The sequence below is a fragment of the Cryptomeria japonica genome, chromosome 3 (assembly GCF_030272615.1).
Source record: "Cryptomeria japonica chromosome 3, Sugi_1.0, whole genome shotgun sequence".
NCBI classification, from domain to species: domain Eukaryota; kingdom Viridiplantae; phylum Streptophyta; class Pinopsida; order Cupressales; family Cupressaceae; genus Cryptomeria; species Cryptomeria japonica.
Genome location: NC_081407.1, coordinates 491,781,884 through 491,800,318, shown reverse-complemented (window position 1 = coordinate 491,800,318; position 18,435 = coordinate 491,781,884).

Below are 18,435 nucleotides of genomic sequence, written 5' to 3'. Positions count from 1 at the left end.
GTTGATTCGTTAGATTTTTGGATTTCTATATTTTATTCATTTATCTATTTTGATCTTCATAGTGGCACATGTCATGCTTGTTCTTGCTGATTTCGCCATCAATCTTTCATGATTTAAGTCAGATTTGATGATCTTCTCTTTTGGATTCTTTCTTCCTCTCTTTTCCTTTGGTTATTAATTTTTGTCCTCAGTGGCCATTTTGAATGTTGAGTATTGTGGGCCCTCATTTTGTGTTATGAGTAGTCTCTATCATGTTCACTTTGAACCTCTAATAGTGTGTGCAAGGGAGAACACCGCAGAGATGTGCACTAGACCTAGCAGCAATTAGATAATTATGATTGTAATTGAGTAGATAAATATGTTAATAGGATGAAATGTAATGGTAACTTTCTAGATTTCATGAAATAATGGATAGAAGTACATTTGGAATTAAGAAATTTGTAATAGTTAAACGTAAATAAACTACAGAATTCCTAGCTTTAGTAAGTGCTTATGTGTAAAATGTATATCTGACTTCTTGATTGCGTGTAAATAGCTATTAAAAGAGTGATTTTCAAGATTGAATGGTGTGAGTTATTGTGATTGTTGCACATAGATGCTAATTTTATGATATAAACTATAGATTTGTCTTGAAAAATATGATTAAATGAAGCTTTGTTGAAAATATCTTAATGATTTAGCATGATTTTTGTAATTAGTACAATTTTTGTGACTTGTTATATCTATTGTGTAATGTTTTTATCTTCGATGAATGAAGCATAAAAAGAAACTTTTGTTGTCATTACCTTATTTTGAACTAGAAAGATGTCTGAACTGGGATGCTTTATTGATGATTTAATCTTTAAATGAGAAAGATTAGGTATATTATCAGTAAATGTAATAAAAGAAAGACTTTAATTTGTATGTATTCAAAAGTTTTTTGATTACTGGGTGTATGTTTTTAATTTAACCCATTCAACTTCCAGGAGTAATTCGAGCCCAAGGGGGGGAGGATGTAGTGCCTCTCCCTAAGCCATCTAGCTCTTTTGTAAAACAATATATCTCTTTGTTATAGCTTAGTCTACTTAATGTTCATTTAATGGTATTTTATGATATACTTGTAATACCCTAAAAATGGTCACCTAAATCAACTTTGAGCACACCGTTAATTAATTCTCCAATTATCAAATGTCACATGGCAAGTGAATTATTCCATATTAATTAAATATTTATTTAATTAATTAAATCATTCTAGTAAATCATTTTGATCAATTATCCTATTTAATTTATTAAATATCCTAGCATATTTAATTTATTAATAAATTTTCTAGCTAATCATAAAAAAGTGTTAGGATTCCCAAAGATACTGAGAGGGGGGGGGTGAATCAGTATCTGACTAGTATATGAATTTTCTTGACTTATTATATGAAAAGCAATTCAAAACTATGTACTAGTAAGCTAAAATTAATGCAGTAAATAAGAACAATAAACACAACATGAAAGACACACTATAACACAGTATTTTTAACGAGGAAACCCAGTGTGGGAAAAACCTCAGTGGTATTTGTGACCCACAATATTTTCTTACTGGCCAATAAGGGAATATTACTGTTTACTATAGGGGCCTACACATGCAGGAAGGCCAAGTGCCTAGAGCTCAGTGCTCAGTTAAAAAAGAAGTATAACTGACTTACAAAATGGATTATACAAATCCAATGTCATGTACTGCCTCAGATCAGCATCTACTATGCCAGGTTTAGTACCGGTTTAAGCTTTGTAATATACATAAACCCTTATCCAATATCTACCTTACAATTCACATATTAGGTCTGCATTAATCCTTCCATATCTATATCTTCTAAATGATCTACAAGATCTCATACTTATATGAATCATATTACAATCCACCATGTCGGCTTTACAAAAAAATTTACAATTAAATACAAAATATATTTAAACAAAATTCATGTCGGCCAGGGTGTCGGTAATCTTTCTTTTCGATGCCAGTGTAGAGTCTGTTAGTGTCGGTGCCTGCCGGTATCACATGATTGTAAGGTTGCCATCAATGAAAATACCTTCAATCACCTACAATTTCTCACTAGAGTGTGCATTTTCCAACAATCTCCCCCTTTGGCATTGATGGCAACACTCATGAGAAAAATCAAAAAAGTATCTGAAGATGTTATCCAAAAAGAATTTGCCAAAATTGTCTTACCAAAATTGTGTTATCAAAATGCTCCCCCTGAGCTGATGATGTCTTTCTTCTAATCATTTTTCTCAATTCCACTACTCCCCCTTTGAAATCAATGACAAAGGTTGTCAAAGTGTCAACTGAGTGCAGTTTCAGCTTGATCCTTGTAACCGGTTGGTTACAATCTAGAAAAGTTCTGTCAATATAGAATTCAGGCTCTCAGTGAACCTTTCGTTGTCCTTCAAAACTGCCTTTGTTCTTTGAATTGTACCAGTGAGGTGATACATTTTCTCTTCCGATGTCTTTAGTCCTTGAACAAGTGCCTCTAAGATCTCTTATCTCAAAGAGATGAGGTAGTCCAATTTGGGACTGAGTCTGCATTTAAGATCTTTTGCCTTTCCTTTTATTCTTTCCTTCCCTTTTTCAAATTTTTCACGTTTCTCCTCAAAACCTGTTATTTCCTGCTCTATAACTGATAATGGTTCAGATGAGCTGATGAGGTTGTCAGCTATATCATTTATTTCTTTCTGTACCTTACTGATCTCCTTTTCAAGGTATAAGTCTTACATGTGTCTCTATACAACTTCTTAAACTCCTTTATTGTTTTGCTTAGTGCCGGTAAAAGAGTATCAATTTGTCCCATGCACTTCTTTATTTTCTCATCAAAGAATTTCTATTTTTCTTTCTCCATTTTCTCTTTGAACGTTTCTTCATTTATCTAATCAACCGTCAAAATAGTTTACTTGGGTGCTATCAATTTAAGAATAGGAATTGTATCATCAATAGCCTTATAGGCTTGTCCATTACACTCTGTGATTTTCTTAATAGAATCCAATATAACCTCTGTCACATTTGTTGGTCCGAATTCTGTCATGGAAGAACCAGATGATTGTCCAACTACCTTAACAATCTACATTTTGCCGGTGTGAGTAGCCTCTTTGCTTGTATTGACCTCTGGTAGGTTAATTTGTGTTCGCATTTCTACTAGCAAAGGCTTGGGTTTCTCAACTATTGTTGGTGGCACTGTCTCTGCATGAACCTCTACCTCAACCTGTTTCTATTCCTGTTTCTCAACATGTGCCTCAGTGGGTTTCATTGTGCTCTCTATTGTCGGTTTCTTTGATGAAGTCTCAATATTCACTCCTGGTTTCTCAGTATGCACCTCTGCACTCTCCACTGTCGATGTCTCAACTAGTTTGTCAGTTTGTTGCTCTAGCTTAGTGGATTTAGTAATGTCTATAGCCGGCGGCTCAATAGCCACATCTTTCTTCTTATCTTTAGTGGTCTCTTTATCAACCATAATATTTACCTCTTGGGTGTCTATATTCATAGTGTACAAAATTTTAGACTCTGGATTTGTATCCTCATGAGGAGTCTCCATACTCTCTGTTGCCAGTTGTTTTTCAACAGTATGTACCGGTGGAGTATTAGAAGGAGGTGGGGGCAAGTTATTAGTTATCTTTAGGCTTGGAGGGCCACCTACCTTACCTTTCCCCTTATCCATGGCCTTTTGGTAGACTCGGATAGTCTTAGGTCTTTTAAGTTCTTCCTGTTTCTCCTTTTCAACAAAGAATATGTCCCATTGATCTATAGTTTCTTCATAGATTTCATTCACTCTTCCTACCATTAATGCTACATGCCAGTGACCGGTTGAAAATACTATCTGGTTGGCCTCACTGATTAATTCATCTATCTCTTTGGTGGAGTTCACTGGGTGAACTGCAAGTAATCTTTATATTTTAATCTTTTTATCTAACTCAACAATAGATACCCTTCTAGCTTCTACTCTTCTGTATAAATCATTGGGTATATCATCAACAATCTCCAACAAAAATTTCTTGTAAATGTCTAAGTGTAAAATTACACTATTCTCTATGCTCTCTTTATCATCATTGGAAAGTGTGTTATACAGCTTGCTAATATTTTTTAGCTTTCCATCCTCTGTTATTTCACTTAGAAGTTTGTCTAGTGGAGCAATAGGATGTTTTTCTTTCTTTTTCTTTGGAGTTAACTTCTTAACTGGAGGCCTAACTGCTTGTTTCTTTTGTCTTGTTCTTCTGGGTGTAGGTGAGGGTGTCGGTGAGGGTTTTCTTTTCCTTTCTACCCTTTTGAACTCAGACGGTATATCACTTTCTGGAATAAGTTGCAACTGGTGAAAGATGAGCTTCCGGTTGAAGTCCTTCCAACTCAATTTCCTTGATACCAGTTTTTCTCAGTACATCTTCTTTGATAGCTTTAGCTTTTCTTGTGCCTTTCCTTACTATTTTTTCAGTCTTCTTAACTCTTTTCTGAGACTGAATACCACTCTCAATTGTTTCTGCATTGCCAAAAACTTTCTCAGATGGTTCCTTTGGTGCTTCAACGAGAGCTTTTGCATAAGTCTCAATTATGTTATCATCTATTTCATATCCCATTTTGGTTACCCAGATAGTTCTAGGGACAACTGCCTCCATCCAGATTTCATCTTTCTTAATTACAAAGCATATCTCTTTTTGATATTTATCAACGATTGCCTGAGACAGCCTTATTCTTGTCTTCATTCAAGCCTTTAGTGCTTGAGAATGTTCATTTATATTTTTCTCTCTGTTTTCTCCCATGTTGTTTAGTATGTCCAATAGTTGCTTTCCTACCGATATATCAAAGCCAAAGCCTTTTCTATCAATACCTGGTACTTCCTTGGTAATGTATAGCATTAAACATACAAGTAAATTTCCAAATCTGAAAGTTCCCTTCTTATCACCTTTGATTTTCTTCAGGTTGTCTATCAATTCATCTTTAAGCCATTCACACACATCTATTCTTGCATGCACTTTTAATACATAGGTTGGATACTGAGTTTAACCTATTTGCATGTGTAGCCTTATAGCCAAGAATCATACTGACAAATCTAACATTGATGTCCTTCACATCATTGACTCTTAGAGACCTTTTGTCAAATGTTGTGCCGGTTAAGTTCATCACAGTGTCATTAGAAACTTTCTTAGTTCTGTTAGGCCTGCTACTGGTGGAAGGTAAACCTGTTACTACCCTAACTGCTTCTTTAGTGATCTTATGGATGGAATCTAACCAAAAGAATTCACCATGGACTCTGCTTAGGACTATTCTTATCACATCTTCAGGAAAATTAGGAATGCTAAGAATGTCCACAAAACCTAGGGTTTCCACTACCTTTTGTTCCAGTTTGATATTTCCATTTACATCACAAATGACAGTCCTATATATGTTCTTGATTTCATCATCTCCTAATTCTTCTATATGACAGTGTATGTATATCCTAGGATCCTCTGCATAAACTACTCCCTTAAGTATTTTCGAAAATGCACCTAGGGTATCATCCTTCTTGGGAACAAGTTTGAATACAGGTCTAGGATGCTTGATAACCTCAATCACAGTAGGTTTTGCAATAAATTCAGGTGCAGATGAAGAAGCCATAGTTATAAATACCTCAATTTGCCTTTAGGATGAGTGCTTGGATGAACTGCTTCACTTTTCGCTAAGGATTCCTTTGCTCGGGATTTTCGCGCTCTCGGAGATTTGAATGCTCGGTGAATGAAAAAAGAGACAAATCACTTACTTTATAATGTTATTTTCTTCAACTACCATATTTAATGCCTGTCGATTAAGTCAAAAACTTAACTCATCTGCCAGTAAAGAAGTAATTCAACTTCTCACCATCAACCAAGGGTATATTAGCATGTTTTACAATTTGTTGCCAAACCCCCAAAGGATTTTTCTTCAGTTAGATGAAGAGTCTCCTATCGGTGGAGTGATACTTTGTTCTGCCGGTGGAGGAGTATTCCTATCAACATTCTGATCTGACTTTCTAATCCATTACTTTGGGAATTTTTGCTTTACCTCTTCAACTTTTTATTTACCTTTCAAGCTAGGTCCTTTGTTGTTTGTCAGTGATGCCTTACTTCTACAAAAATTTGCAATATGTCCAATCTTGTTACAAGCATAACAAGTCACATTGTTTTTCTGAATAGCTTTCCCATATCCTATGCCGGTGTGTGTTTTACATTGATTAGATAAGTGTCCAAATCTTCCACAAACATAACATCTTACATTCATTTTGCAGTTTTCTGAATTATGACCAACTTTGTTGCATTTAGAACATTAACCGGTGGGTATATTAGTGTTCTGATAATTTTTGGATCTACACTAATTTTCTCTATGACCATACTTGTTACAATTAAAGCATTTCCCATTAAATTTGTAAGCATTAGGTTGTCTTACCATTTTACTATGATCATGATTGTTTTTTCACCAACTTCAAAGCCAGGGCCAATTGTATCTCCATTAGGTTTCTGATTCTTCAGCATGTCATCAAGCTCTTCTGAACTTTTCTTTAATTTCTCCTTGTGTTGATTTGCAGTAGCCAATTCATTTTCCAAGATTCCTTTCTATCTCATGAGTTCAGTTCTGTCATTTTGTATATGCATCAAATCTATCTTCAATATATCATTTTCATGACTGAGTCTTGTGTTTTCATTTCCAGCATCATTTAGTCTTCTAACCAAGTCATCTGCAGTCTTCTTTCTATCTTCAATGTCTTTACAAAATCTCATAGTCATATCTTGCATCTCATTCTTCATTGTATTGTTTTCTTGTCTCAGTTTGTTCACCAGATCATTAAGAGTTTCATTTTCATCATCATCATTCTGCATCTTTTCATAAAGTTCTCTTCTCTTCTTCCTTGCAATAGTGAGATTTTCTTGAAGTCCTTGAATGATATCCTATGCAGCCTTCAGATCATCTTCAAGTTTGATATTCTTCACCTTTTCTGCATCATAGTCTGAAAGAGATATTTCCAATTGCTTTCTCAAGTTTTCCATCTCTACTGGTGTCAGGATCTTCCTCAAGTTGTTAGGCTTTTGAAAATAGAGGACCAAGCTCTGATACCAATTGTTAGGATTCCCAAAGATACTGAGAGGGGGGGGGTGAATCAGTATCTGACCGGTATATGAATTTTGTTGACTTATTATATGAAAAGCAATTCAAAACTATGTACTGGTAAGCTAAAATTAATGCAATAAATAAGAACAATAAACACAACATGAAAGACACACCATAACACAATATTTTTAATGAGGAAACTTGGTGTGGGAAAAACCTCGGTGGGATTTGTGACCCACAATATTCGCTTACTGGCCAATAAGGGAATATTACTGTTTACTATAGGGGCCTGCACATGCAGGAAGGCCAAGTGCCTAGAGCTCAGTGCTCAGTTACAAAATAAGTCTCACTGACTTACAAAATGGATTATACAAATCCAATGTCATGTACTGCCTTAGATCGGCATCTACTATTCCAGGTTTAGTACTGGTTTAAGCTCTGTAATATACATAAACCCTTATCCAATATCTGCCTTACAATTCGCATATTAGGTCTGCATTAATCCTTCCATATCTATATCTCCTAAATAATCTACCAGATCTACAAGATCTCATACTTATATGAGTCATATTACAATCCGCCCAGTTGGCTTTACAAAAGTTTTTACAATTAAATACAAAATATATTTAAACAAAATTCTTGTCGGCCAGGGTGTCGGTAATCTTTCTTTTCGGTGTCAGTGAACTATATGTCGGTGTAGAGTCTATCGGTGCCAGTGTCTGCTAGTATCACATGATTGTAAGGTTGCCATCAATGACAATACCTTTAATCACCTACAATTTCTCATTGGAGTGTGCATTTGCCAACAAAAAGGAATTAATTTATTATGAAAGAGGAATTAATTTATTACGAAAGAGGAATTAATTACAAAGCAAGAGTTAAATTGAAAATAAAACAAAAGAATTGAATTGAGAGAGAAATCAAACTTGAGATATTATTTCTTCTTCTAAATTGAGAACTTGAAATTAGAAAAGCAATTAATTGAATTATTGGTCATTCTCTCAAATTGGAACTCAAAGCTTTTCAAAAAAAGAAGTTCAGTTGCATTGAAAAAACTCTTTTCTTGAATAAATCAAAGAATTATCTATTTTTATCACAAATGCATGGAATTAATTAAATCTTATTTCCAATGTAACTTGAACTTCTTATTTAAATGCATTTCAATTAAACTATAATTGGAATCTATCTCAAGGTTAACTGAATCTGGTTTCTCAATTATTTCAATTTGTATACACCTAAAATTGGTCTGAAGATAATCAATTGAATAAGCAATTATTTAATTAATCTCCCTCCCCAATTTAATTGAATTCATCAACAATTTAATTAAATCCTCCATTTCCATCTACTTATTAATACATCTAAGGATTCATTAAATAGGTTCATTTCAATAACCCCCTTTGATTAATTAATTCAAACCCATCAAAACCATTCTTCTAATCTCCTAATTAGCTAAAACAAATCAATTATTAGTTGTTGAGATTAATTAGCCCTTTTCCTATTAATTGAATTTCTAAATTCAAAATCCTCCTAACATTTAACCACCTAGCCTAACCATCCCTAAACCTAACCCATTCTACCTACCCCCATGTTCCCTTTCATCTAACATCTTCTAGAACCTTTGTGACACTTGTCACTAAGTGTTCCCTTCCATAAAACCTCTTCTAGAAGCCTCTTGACACTTTTCACCATAGAGATGACATATGTTCCCTTTAATCTAACCCCCTTTGCCAACCTCCTTCAATTTAGCCATTGATATCTTCAGATCAATCTTGACTGTTGATTCCTGCCACCTTACCCCTAGCCTAGGAAATATTATAAACAGACCTCATTTCGGAGCACAAAGGGTCCCAATTTCATATCATTTGATGCATCCCATCTCATTTGCAATCATGCATTGTTATTATAGGCATCTAGCTTATAGTTTATCATTTTAGCAATGTTATCATGCTCAATTTTAGCTTAAATCTTAGCTTACTTTCTAGATAAATTATGAACTCATATAGCTTAATCATGCTATTCTTGCTAGATCATGCATCTTAATCATTCAAATCCTCCATCTAAGTGTAGTCAAGTCATTGGAATTCGCATAACAAGATTTGAGAGCAAAATTCATACTCGCATTTACTAGGAGGCATAGATCGATTAGCTATGGTTTTATATTTCTTTGAATCAAATTCATTAACCATTCTTGTAATGATTTATTGAGTGTTTTGTGTTTGCAGGTAGAAGTACACTTCACAATAGCACGACACAATTAATCCTAAATTATGTTTTTTTTGGATCTCTCTTGTAATTCTCTATAAATTCATCCTTCAGCTCTCATTCAAAATACCCCAGAGATATTTGAGAAACACCCTAGAGATTTGTTATTGTACAGTTTTTGCTCTGGAGTCATTGAATATATTGTGCTTTCTTTCTTGAGATTTTTGCATCTTAGTTTAGCTTCTTTGCATATTTATCTTAATCATGATTTCTTGAATCTTTCATCCATCTTGCATCCATCTAGCTTAATACCATGCTCATATAGATTAAATCCTTCATTTAGGTGTTGTCTAGTCACTGGTATTTACTTATACAAATCTGAGAGCAATCTAAACTCGCATTTACTAGAAGGAAATGGGTCGCTTTGTAATGGTTTATTAATTATTGATTATTGATTTACTAACCATGCATCTAATGACTTAATTGAAGTGTTGTGTCTTGCAGCTATTAGACTTATTTCACTTTTTTCACACACATTTCTGGTGCCCACAGTGGGGATCGAGAATTTCTTTTTTGGCCTTGCAAGATCTTTATTTTATTTTTTGGACTTTTTTAGTACAGTCTCTGTAAAAGGTCATACGAGTCTCTGCAACATATAGGACAAGTTTCTGCAACATACTGGATGAGTTCTGCAATTTGTCATTCAACTTTGTGGGAGTCGTCGTACGAGTAACTAATTTTATCATTTTCTTCTGGGTTTACTCGTTTGGTTCGGTGAGAATAATCATATGGTTAGGTGAGAATACTTGTACGAGTTATTGTTCTGTCGTATGAAAAACAATGAGTTTTTGCATAGGATTTTGCTTGAAATTAGGCTTGTGGAAGGTCAATATATATGGAATATAACATTTAATTATAAGTGATATCACTTATACTTTAAGTTATATTCCATATATATTATCAGGATGTTTGAGAGGGGTTTCGGACCTCCAGGAGTTATAATGCAAAATCTAGTTTTTGGAGGATCTTCCAAATTTTAGACAGTCAAATTTCAAGGCATTTCAGCATTAGGAGTGAAAAATTTGTAACCGAGATTTGATATTTCACTAACTTTTTCTTCTTGTAGGTTTCTAAAAGTTTCTTGCTGGTTGGAGGAGTTAAATTAGGATTTTTTGGAAAACAAATTACTTTTCAGGGTTTTTCTTGAATTAGATTTTGATGATACTAACGCTAACCCTGAATTGTCTTTTGTCTTCTGTGTCTGCCTGAAAGTTTCAAAGCCTAATCACTTTTTTCAGAACACTTGTTGAAGAATATTCTTGTCAAACAAAGACAATATGACTATTGATTCGTTGTCTTTCCAAGTTAACTGAAGAGAATCGACCAAACATTGTGTATTCTTTAAATTCTTTTTTGTTAGGCACCTAAATTGCTATCTGGTTAAAAAAAAAAATCTGTATTTCGTGTTTTAAGAAAATTCTGAGAGGTAGGAGAGTATGCTCTTGTCTTTATAGACAATCAGAAATTCAGACCCTTGAGGCGTTCTCTTTAAGTTTGATATTTGTATATCTTTAGCGGGCCTGCCTTCCGAGGAGCTAATAACTCTATAGCCATTACGATCAGTGAGGGGGGAACGACCCAAGTGGGAACAACTGAATGCCAAGTACTCCAACCCACTTTAAAATAAACGTGATTTGATGAAAATCAAGTCAATGGCAGTGCTCAGGAATAGCTCTCCTTTGTACCTTCGGGTATATTAAACCTTGGTTTTCAAGGCTGGGAGACCTCTTAACTGAGTTTATACCTCGACTCGTCGAATGGATCCCTTACTAGTTCCAATTAAAATTAGAAGCTACCTGGTTCACCTCCGAAAGGGGGGATAATCTTTGTGCAAGAGAGATAGTAACTATCCCAAGATACTTGTCATTTTGTGCTCCCATTAGCATTTGGAGTTGGCTAATACGACGTTGAGAATCCATTGCGTGAGACTCAGCTACCGTATTGTGATTAGCTATTGGGTGTGTACCTAAGTCTATGAGCAAAGGTTTTCTTCTCTCACCAAATTCTGTAGGGTGTGCATGTTGTGATTGGAGTTATTATTCATATTACATGTTTTCTATGTTTTCATCCCTCAAACTAAAACTGGAATACCAAAACTGGAGAAAACAAGAAACAACTCAGTGATTAAAAAAAACTCTATCCGTGTCAAAACTAGTCCATCTTAGTCAAAACTTTGTCCATGTCAAAACTAGTCTATCCTAGTCAAAACTCTGTCCGTGTCAAAACTAGTCTATCCTAGTCAAAACTTTGTCTGTGTCAAAACTAGTCTATCCTAGTCAAAACTCTGTCTATGTCACAAACTAGTATACCTTAGCTGTGAAAAACTCAGTCCACCCCTAAACTACTCATCATTATTCAGTGATCCAAAAACTCAGTCTGCCTCAAAATTGGTCATACTCGGTCATTGAAAACTCAAAATTTAGCCTCTATCCAGTAAACTATCATGTGAATCTTCTGATTTATCATCCTGCTACATACATATTTTCCTACGATATTCCATCAATCCTAACATTCTGTCGCTTAAGCCTACATTCTTTGTCATACGATACCTGATCATCTGTCATTATGTTTAGGGAACTGTCATTTGAGCCTGAATCCTGTGTTGTATGATAAACCATTACATTGATCAGTTTGTCATTTCAGACATACGCATTTGTCGTACGATACTAGGCAGCAACTCATACGCAACACTATTGTTGTCATCCTAAAGATATTAAACTGTCATCTGGTCCTGTGAAACCTGTCATGTGAATCTTTGATTTTGTTAAACCAGAACAGTCAAACTTGCCTAAAATAGTCTACAGTGAGCATAAAACTGGTTATCATCATCCTAAGCATAAATAGATCAAAACATTGTACCTTTGCTATTCGTGTTGCATGATTTTGTCGATCATCTTTCATCTAATTCAATCAACTACATATCAAACCTAAGTCACTTAGATAACATCTTACACAAGATAGATCTTTCCTGAAACCAGACTAAGTCTTAGTCACTTCTCTCGAATCAACTTAGACAAACGTCTTACATAGGATAGATCTTTCTTGAAACCAAACTAAATATTTGTTGCTTCTCTCAATCAATACATTAAACGAACAACTAGCTTCAAATTTGATCTTGACTTCTACATCACATCTAGCTCTCGGTCCTGTTGGTTTTAAATGTCTACTCAGACCAAAAGCTCTTCTAAAAAATTTGACAAAAGTAAGAAACCCATGACTACCTTGGCTCAACAAATTCAATTTCTCAAGAGAGAAATATATGATATTCAAGCTCAACGAAAAGATTCAATGACCCCTCTTGAGATAAAATTTCATGATATCAAGAACACTAGACTTCAAGAAATACTAAAACAATTACGTAAGATGGAACAAAAAGTAATTGAAAATCAAAAGCCAAATCTCATACAAAATCGCAAGACACCTTCATCAACAAAAAAAGACACCTATCCCCTAGATAGATAGTTTACACCTTTGGGGCAATCTATTGAGTCGACTTTGAAAGAGCATCTTGAGAATAATCTTATCATATTTCCTAAAAAGACCACATGGGGATGTGAATTTGCGAGTAAGTATTGTGCATATCATAGACAAAATGAACATAAGACTTCAATGTGTGTGGAATTAAAGCATAAAATTCAAGACCTCCTTGATGATGGTGTTATTGAAATTGAAGATCCTAATGACTCATCTAAAGAGAAACCAGATGTCATTACCAAGCATGATCAAAATGATGGAACATGTGTCTAGCAATGGCCCACATGTAGGCTCCATCTTCTGATGCTTCTCAACAACAGTCCATACCATATCCCTCAAATGATGAACCTAATGATGAAACTTTTCCTATTGATCCTCAAGGGCTATCTCAAGGGTCATCCCATCCAATGGTTGAAAAGGATCTTACCCCACTAGAATCCCATGAGGATCCCATTATACCTTTCCAATTCTTCCAAGATGATCCCCTTCCATCTCAAGAGAAAAGTATCCTTCCTAAGAAAGATCATAATGCCTCTTCCACATTTTCAAATAATCTTATTCAAAATGAAGAGTCAAACACCCTTCCTTTTCTATCAAATGGTCATCTTCCATGTCAAGATCAAAGCATCTCTTCATCTCCTTGTCATAATCCTCCATGTTCACCTCACAGATCTGTCATGCCTACAAAGCCCTCTCATGATCCTACAAGTCAAAATATTTATAAATGAAAAGGGGTAGACCTTCAAAAGCAAGAACCCCTCCATGTTAAAGAATTAAGGGTCATGGTCTTAGTGACATTCCTCAAGATGGTGGTATCCCTACTAAACCAAAATCCAGGTACACGCCTTCTCCTTCATCTCTTCCATCCATTTTAGGACCCTATATTCTTCCATCCCTTGTGCAGGATCAACAAAGGCATACATCTTCACATACCTTCCATCCATCTAGAAGGACACAAAGGTTTATTGTGAAAAAGAAAGAAAAATCAAAAGCTATCCTAAGAGATGCGAGTGTGGATTTTCTCTCACATCTGGATAAGCAATCCCAATGACTTGACTACACCTAGATGGAGGATTTGAAATGATGATGATATGCAAGCTAGATGAGATTGATTATGATAGATTGATCCAAGAGGCTAATTAGACTAATGATATGCATGATTAAGCTATGGCGATGATGCAATTAAGCTAGAATATATATTGATTAAGCTACATGATTCAATAATTATTCTAGAAAATGATCAAATTAAGCTAGATCTAAGATGCAATTGGCTATAATAACAATTCTTAAATGATATGCTATAATGAATATGCATATAATAACAATGCCTAAATTGATAATGAGATGGGATCCTTTGTGCTCCAAAATGAGGGATATTTATAGGATTTCCAAGGCCACGAATGAGGTGGTAGGAATCAACGGTCAAGAATGAGTTTGAAGATATCAAGGGTGAAATTAGAGGAGGTTGGAGAAGAGGTTGGAAGAAGGGACACTTGTCATCTCTATGGTGAGAAGTGTCAAGGATCCTTTCTCATAATAGGGCAAGTGTCCAAGAGAGGAGACATGTGGCCAAAGTGCCATGTGGCTCAAGGGAAGAATATCCACACCATAGGAGGTTAGGATAAGGAGGTTAGGATGTGCAAGATAGGATAGGGTTAGTTAAACCCAAGGTTAGGTGGAATGGATTAGGTTAAATGGATGGTTAGGTTAGGTGGTTAGAAGTTAGGAGGCATGTGGGTAATTTGAATTTAAAAATTCAAATAATAGGAAAAGACTAATTAATTTCCAACAACTTATAAGTTGATTTGTTTTAATTAATTAGGGGATTAGAAAAATTGATTAAATGGGGGGGAGGGTTAATTAATTTGAATTAATTAATCAAAGGGAACTATTGAAATGAACCTATTAAATAAATCCTTAGATTTATTAATAAGTAGATGAATGGGAGAATTTAATCAAATTGCTAATGAATTCAATTAAATTAGGAAGGGGGATTAATTAAATAATTGCTTATTTAATTAATTATCTTCAGACCATTTTTAGGTGTATACATTTTGCCCCTATTTGAAGTGAGGTGTGGTGATGTGTTGATTCAAAGTATAATCTCATTTTGATGATGATATCTATTCGATAGGATGCCCCAGACATTGATTGATAAATTGTGGTACAATGATGCCCCCTCGAGAGATCAATTGAGATAATTAACTTTTGAAGTGTTTGAATTGTTGCGAAATTGATGTACCAATTAGAAATTTGATTAAATTCTCCCTTTCATCTACTTATTAATAAATCTAAGGATTTAACCTGTTAATGGGTCTTTGGGGGCTAATCCTACACCACTTAAAGGGGAGGTCATATGGGAGCCACCTAGAAAGGAATGGATAAAAATAAATTTTGATGGTGCTTCTAGAGGAAACTCGGGAATCTCAAGTGTGGGGGTAGTGGCGAGGAATGATAAAGGATCCATCCTCTTCAAAGGAGCACGTCATATGCAGGATGGTACGAATAACGAAGCGGAGGCTTAGGCAGCACTTCTGGCAATTGATTTGGCCTTAAATATGAAATTACAATGGTTGCATTTGGAAGGAGACTCTGAGGTGGTCATCAATGCAATTGCTAAAGGCAACACCCCATCTTGGAAATTATCTCGCTAGGTGGCTATCATCCAAGAGAAACTCAAATCTTTTGATGAATTTCAGGTCTCCCACGTCAGATGAGGTGCAACTATAGTGGCAGATCTACTCTCCAATATTGGCTGTGACATGAATAGTCACGTGGCCAAGTGGTGGAATGGAGAAGGAAGATTGTGGAAGTGGTCTTAAATGCAGTCCTAAAAATAAGCAACCAACAACATGCACGCAAGGAATCCCGTTATGACAAGTACATCTACTAGCCAGTGTTTGCATTAAAAGTGGCAGTTGTCCATGGTAGACAGTACATTTTAGAGAAGATGTCAGAGTGCAGCAAATCTTTTGTGAAATCTCATGGCCTTCACACTTGCATTTATTACCTATCTCAAACAACGACAAAGGAATTTAATTCCTTTGGTTTGCGAGTTGGTGGCTAAGTTTGTATTTAGTGTAATTTTTAATGGTTTTCATGTCATTTATATTGTAGAAGTTGGAGTAGATACTTTGTGCAGGTTTCATGGAAGAAAATTTCACTCTGGAAACCGAGAAGAAGTTGGTGTCATTCCTAGGCATAGTATCGGAGAAGGGGATGGAGGGGCTCTTCAGGTATAGGGAGGAGAAATTATGGAGTGCAGTGTGCCTGATGCTTGGAAAAGAGGTGTCACACATCCATTTCCGCTATCAGACGAACATGGAGGTGTATTCCTTGATTTTGGCATGGGCATGCGAGTGGAGAAAATCAGACTCACTCTGACAAAAATAATTGATGGGGAGTACCAAATCAACCTCAACTCCATTCTGGAATGGGTGGTGCCTCGGACAGGAATTCACATTAAGGAGGGTGATCACCAGGAAGAGTTGCTATCATTTGTTCATGGACCGAAGCATGACATAAAGGACCAATGTCATGAATGAGCCTGCATTGGTTGGGAAGCCATGAAGCTCTATGTAAAACTCATTAGGATGGATGAAGTCTTGAAGGCTCTAAAGGTGGTGGTGCGGATGGAGGTCAGGAGAGAGCTGCGAGATAGGTTCAAGGAAAGGAGGGCAGTTCAATTGCTAGCGATTCTAGAAGGAGACCCCGATTTTGGATGCTTGGAATGCATTCCAAAGATGAAAAGCAAAGCTGCAAAGGGTAAAGCTATGGCTGACAAGGTGGACAGGGAGAAGGTGAACTAGAGCGAGAGCGAGTGAGTGGCAATGTGGCCATTGGTTTTCCATGCTCTTTTAATATAGTGTTTATTAGTTGTTTTTAGTCATATGTCTATAATATTTGGTGCGAGGGATGCACAGGACTGGTTCCTCCTTTGTTTTTTTATTCGAATGGCTTTAGAATAGGTTATGACTATGGATATTTTGGGCCGCTATTTACAGCTTTTAATTTGGCCTATGGATGTTGGTGGTTGTATATCTTTTATTTCTGAATTAATATACTACAAAAATTACCGATCAAAAGAAAAATCTTAGGATTTATTTAATAGGTTCATTTCAATAGTTCCCTTTAATTAATTAATCCTCCCCCCATTTATTCAATTCTTCTAATCCCCTAATTAATTAAAATAAATCAATTTATGATTTGTTGAAAATTAATTAGTCTTTTCCTATTATTTGAATTTTTAAATTCAAATTACCCACATGTCTCCTAACTTCTAACCACCTAACCTAACCATCCCTCTATCCTAACCCATTCCACCTAACCTTGGGTTTAACTAACCCTATCATATCTTCCACATCCTAACCTCCTATGGTGTGGATATTCTCCCCTTGAGACACATGGCACTTTCACCACATGTCTCCTCTCTTGGACAGTTTCCCTCTTATGAGAAAGGCTCCTTGACACTTGTCACCACAGAGATGACAAGTGTCCCTTCCTCCAACCTCTTCTCCAACCTCCTCCAATTTCACCCTTGATATCTTTAGACTCAATCTTAAACGTTGATTCCTTCCACCTCACCCCTGGCCTTGGAAATCCTATAAATATCCCCCATTTTGGAGTAGAAAGGATCCCATCTCATTATCAATTTAGAATTATTACTATAGGCATATTCATTCTAGCATATCATTTGAGAATTGTTATTATAGGCAATTGTATCTTAGATCTAGCTTAATTTGATCATTTTCTAGAGTAATTGTTGAATCATGTAGCTTAATAAATCTCTTTTCTATCTTAATTGCATCATCATATCTTAATCATGCATATAATTAGCCTAATTGGCCTCTAGGATCAATCCCTATGAAGTATGATACCTGCAACTGCAACACAAACACTCAATAGATCATTACAAGCATGGTTAGCAAATTAAAAGCAAATGAAAGATAAACCATGACAAAGTGACCTATCGCCTCCTAGGAGATACGAGTGTGTATTTTCTCTCAAATCTGGATAAGCAATCCCAGTGACTTGATTACACCTAGACAGAGGATTTAAAATGATGATGATATGAAAGCTAGAAGAGATTGATTATGCTAGATTGATCTAAGAGGCTTATTAGACTAATGATATGCATGATTAAGCTATGATGATGATGCAATTAAGCTAGAATAGAGATTTATTAAGCTACATGATTCAATAAATTATTCTAGAAAGTGATCAAATTAAGCTAGATCTAAGATACAATTTCCTATAATAACAATGCTTAAATTATATGCTAGAATGAATATGCATATAGTAACAATGCCTAAATTGATAATGAGATGGGATCCTTTATGCTCTAAAATGAGGGATATTTATAGGATTTCCAAGGCTAGGGGTGAGGTGGCAGGAATCAACGGTCAAGATTGAGTCTAAATATATCAAGGGTAAAATTGGAGGTTGGAGAAGAGGTTAGAAGAAGGGACACTTGTCATCTCTATGGTGACAAGTGTCAAGGAGCCTTGCTCATAAGAGGGCAAGTGTCCAAGAGAGGAGACATGTGGCCAAAGTACCATGTGTCTCAAGGGGGGAATATCCACACCATAGGAGGTTAGGATGTGCAAGATAGGATAGGGTTAGTTAAACCCAAG